This window comes from Pteropus medius, unplaced genomic scaffold (genome assembly GCF_902729225.1).
Source record: "Pteropus medius unplaced genomic scaffold, Ma_sr-lr_union100, whole genome shotgun sequence".
Classification (NCBI taxonomy): domain Eukaryota; kingdom Metazoa; phylum Chordata; class Mammalia; order Chiroptera; family Pteropodidae; genus Pteropus; species Pteropus medius.
Genome location: NW_024354504.1, coordinates 1,475,170 through 1,480,252, shown reverse-complemented (window position 1 = coordinate 1,480,252; position 5,083 = coordinate 1,475,170).

Genomic DNA, 5,083 nt, shown 5'->3' with positions numbered 1-5,083 from the left:
AACGTGGGAAGGGGAGCACCTCAGAGCCTCCCCCCACGTTCCTACCACACGTCCAGAATGTTCTACTGAAGCCTGAAAACCTCCCGAGAAACGAGAGGCCTGTCGGGGTCACCGGACGACTCAGCGGCCCCCGCAGAGAGGACGGAGCACACCTGGGCGTGCGTGCCAGTGTGGGGGCCGGGCCTCACGCGCCTCCTCCCGCCTGCTCACGTGTAACACGCGCCATTAAAACAAATGTTTGAGGGAAAAGATAAATAATTCTCTGCATACGTATATTGAAAAGAACTTTGGAGTCAGTCTGTAGACACGTAACCTTTTGTCCCATGGATTTGTCCCAGTTCTGGAGGCTGCGAGTCCCAGACGGACACAGTGTCGGGTGGGGACACCCCTGCTGGCTCACAGGCACCTCGTCTCCGCACTGCGTCCTCGCACGGTGCAGGGCCCGGGAGCTCTCTGGGTCTCTGTCAGGAGGGCCCTGACCCCACTTGCGAGCAAGCCACCCTTGGACCTCATCACCATCCAAAGGCCCCACATCCTACGGTGTCACGCGGGGGTAGTGTGGTGAGGTGTCAACAAACGAATTTCAGAGGGACACAAACACTCTGTCTATAGCATTCAAAATCATCGGGAGATCACACGGCCGCAAAGGAACACATCCTCGTCCATGGCTTCCGATCCACGACACGGTTATCGCAGTGGGAAACTTAAACCCAAACCGTCACGGCGCTAATCAAACCCTACCAGCAACTGTGACGTCTGTGACTTTTTTTTCCCAAAAACAAGAGAATGTTTAGTGGCCTCTTTGCAAATGGCATTAAAAATCTGGATCACGAGCCAGCTCGCTCACAAAATCACACTGCCTGGGTGGCCCAGAAGACCTGAAGGCGGCGATGTACTCAGCATCGGGGAGCACTCCCGGCATCGGGGAGCACTCGAGCACTTCGAGATGCTCCACATCTCAAAGACGAACCTGGAAATTCTCTCTGGGGAATCGCAGCTCGATCTCAGCCCTCCAAGCATTTCCTGAAATAGAATCCCACAGGAAGGGAGTCATTCGCAGCCGGAAAACAAGGGAACCAGCAGGGAGTCGAAGAAGCGTGAGAGAAAACCAGCCGAAGCCACAGAGAGCAGAGACAGGCTTCAAACACCGGCATTATAGACACAGACCACAGAAGAGCCACGTTTCCGTAAAAGGCGAGCTTGGAAACACATGCAGAACCAAGAAACTTGAAAGAATGGCAGAGAAGATCTGAAAAGAACCAGAAAGAATTTTTAGAAATGAAAAATTCAGTACTTACATTTAAAACTCGACGAACCGGTCTGACAGCATAGTAGACACGAGCCGGCAGGGCAGGGCGTTAGCCGGGCGAAGAAGGTGCCTACAGGAGGAGGCCTGAGGGTCAGCGAGCGAGGCCAGCCCGCGTCAGGGGCATCGTCTGAGGACACAGTGGCCAAGAATTTCCCCACACTGATGAAAGTGACCACACCAGGGACTCAAAGGAACCCCAAAAGTCTGCACTTGGGCTCAGAATTGGAACCGCCGTACGCAGAAGTCAGAGAATGATACCGTTTAGGTGACCAAAGAGGGTAACGTGTCACTTCGTGTCAAAGGTGAATGACGAGGGCAGATTCCTCCCCAGCAACCCCTAAGAGGGAGCCCAGGTGGACTGAGGGACACGGCCACCCGCAGGTGGACTGAGGGACACGGCCACCCGCAGGTGGACTGAGGGACACGGCCACCCGAAACTGCATGCGAGGAATACAGGAGCGAGAACGTCCACTGCTGACCAGTCCCTTCCACAGAAATAAAACGGACGGAACGAAACACCCCTCTGCGAAACGCCGGACGCCTGACAAGATGGGGAGGGGTCACCAGGCTCGCATCCGGGAGAGAAGGGCACCCAAAGGCGAGAGCCTGCCCCAGGGGCCGCCTTGGCCCGGGGCTGCTGCCGAGCAGAACAGGCAGCGGGGAGGCCGAACCATGCTGCCCACAGCCGTTCGTGGCCAGCGGGCAGAGCGCCGGGGCAGGGCCCGCGGATGCGAGCGCCCTGGGAACTAGCCTCGTCCTCCGCTGGGACCCACTGAGCCGCACCGTAGGAGCAGGGGCATCCCGGCTTCAAGCCACCTAGGTGGCCCCAATCACCCCACACTCTGAAGCTATACTACGGCGATCGCGAGCCGCTGGTGACGCAGCGAACAAAAACCCACTTCGGCAGAAGACAGTGTCATTCTAGGCCTCAAATTACTTCCACAAATAGGTTTAAAGTGACGTCCGGCACACTAAGGTAGCTGGGCGGACGGCGAGAGACGACAGCTTAACAGAACGGGCAGGGACAGCAGATGTGGCTTCAGCCTGGATCGCTCCACTGGAAGACCAGCCACCCAGCCACCGATGAACAGGCTCACGCGGCACGGCGAAGCTTCCTGCCATGGCCGGGGAGAGCCTGAGATGGCCCTGAGATGGCCCTGAGATGGCCCTGAGATGGCCCTGAGATGGCTTGCAGCCGGCACCTTCAAAGAGTCTCTGAGTCAGAACCGCTCAGCGCAGCTGCTCTGCGAGTTCCGATCTCAGACGCCGGGAGATAGTAAATGCCGTTTTAAGCTCATAAACCTGTGCTAATTGGTTACGCAGCAGTAACAACTGACTCGCCCTCCTGGAGTCTCACCCGCGTGCGCCAAGAGACACGTCAAAGGGTGTTTACAGCGACGCTGCTCATTTCAGCAGAAAATTAAAAACGACCCAAATTATCCATCAACAGATTAGATAAATAAACTGGTACATTAATCAATGAAATAATACCTAACGGTAAAAACGAATGACCTACAGCTACGTGCTATTAACAGGGATGAGTCTCCTAAGCATATTATTCTGTGAAAAAACAAGTAACAGGAAAACACGTACAATGAAATCGCATTTATATAAAGTACAAAAACATAAAGCATTGAAAAACGATAGTTATTATAAAAGCCGAAACAGAGGTTACCTGCAGGCCAAGGGTGAGGACAGCGGTGCAGGTTTTAAAATGCTGGTGATGTTCTTTCTTCTTCTGGGCTGTGGCTTACACAGAAGCTTGCGTTACTGCTGTTCTTAAAACTATACGTAGAATCGCATGCACCTTTCTGTATATACAGTGTATTTCACAATGAAGGAAATGGGTTTAGCAACCATGCAAAGAACAGTAATAACAACTTTCGAAGCAGACACGAGACTAGGTGAGGCTGACCCAGGTCAGGAGTCCATGCAGGGCTGAGAAACCAGTGCCCCTTCCATCTCGTAAAGGAGCCTTTCTCGGGGCTGTGCCTGGAGTTAAACCCGAGCTTCAGGCCTGGTGGGTCATCACTTTCTCTTTTGTGGTTACTTCTGTTTGTCTCTAATCTCCCAAAACGCACGCTGTGAACGCTGCAGCACCCCGAGGCCACCCCACAGGAAGACCGCACAAGAGCTACCTGAAGAAATGCAAGGCAGGAAAGAGTTCCTGGGGCAGAGGCACTAGGATGGGGACAGTTGCCAAGAAGTCTGAGAAACACTGTGAGGAGACGGAGGTTCCCTTGGGAAGCAAAGTAAGAGTGTCGTAGAGCCGCCCCCGCCCCACGTGAGAAGAGCTCAGCCGGGCTGCGCCCCCAGTCCCAGGCTACACAGAGAAGACTTAAAGTGCCATTTGGAGCGGGCGCCGTCCCGTGCAGCTGGCAGGCTGAATGTGGCAACCCGTTCCCAGCCCCGCTTCCTGCAGGGGCCCTGGCATTGGACACAAGCTACTCTCCCAGGACGGGGACGGCCATCTTCAGCTGCTGTCCTGGCCTCAGGGGACACTGGGGAGGGACTTCCTCGCTCAGGGGCCAGCACTGCTTCATGTGCCAGCATCCCAGGTGCAATGCTTGTCCCCGCGGGGTCATAGCCTCGCAGGAGAGACAGCTGTGAACGGACCGGTGACACACTTCAGCAGTGTATTCACAGAAAAAGGCCGCCCAGGTGGCCCCCAGCGCCAGTGTGGGAGGCAGGCGCGGAGAGGGTGGCCCAGGTCCAGCCCTGGCCTTCGGGGGCTCCCCTGGTTTTCCTCCCTTTGTCCCCCGAAGCTTGGCTCAGAGATCACCTTCTCGAAGACGCCTACCCCAGGGCATTTTAATTGCCAGGGCCTGCCCACCCCCTTCCCCCCTCCCCTCTCCGACAGCCCCTAAGTGCCCTGCTGACAGCAGATGGCCCGCAGTCCCCACGAGGCGCTGGGGACACCCGCCGGCCCGCTTCGCGCCCAGGAGCTGCGGGCACAGGGAAGAGCCCCGCGCACATGGGCGGCGCCCGTAACTCTCGGGGAGCGGGAGGCGCCAGCGCGGTGCGTCCCGTCCCTGACCCCGCCCCGCCCCGCCCCGGGGCGGACCCGCACTCACTCGAGCTTCTTGAAGCGCTCCGGCCCCGCGGCCACGTACTTGCCGCCGGGCAGCAGCGCGTCCAGCGCGCGCACCGGGCGCCCGCGCGTCGGCGTGTACAGGCGCCGCACCCCGAGCGGCGCCGCCACCTGCTCCGTCAGCTGATCCAGCAGCGCCTCGAAGGTGGGCACGCGGCGCCGCGCCAGCACGAACTTGCGCCCCTCGAAGAACGGGTCCCCGTTGCGGTACACCACGATGGTCTTGGCCGGCGTGGTGTCCACCAGCGCGCCGGGCCCGCGCGTGCCCATGGCCGCAGCACCCGCGCCGCGGCACCGGGCAGCCAGGGCGCAGCTGCCGGGCTGCGGCTGCCCCGCCCGTGTTGACGCCACCAGCCATTGTGACCGCCACTGGCCCCCAGGGAGAGGGGCAGCGGAGCTGGACAGCTGAGGGATGGACAGGTGAGGGGGCGGTGGAGCTGGACAGGTGAGAGCAGCGGAGCTCGGGAAAGGAAGGGCCCCCCGCGACCCCGTCCACTACCCCCGCGACCCCTCCCCCGCCTCTGCGGAAGAAGCCGGCCAGGACCGGTGGGGGCGGGGCCGCATTCGGAGCCACCTCGAACCCCGGCTGGGCGGGCTCTGGAAGGCGCTCGACCCCCCCAGAACCTCTGGCCCTTGTCTCAGCAGGTGGCCCGAAGTCCTCCAGGAGCTAAGGAGCCTCTCCC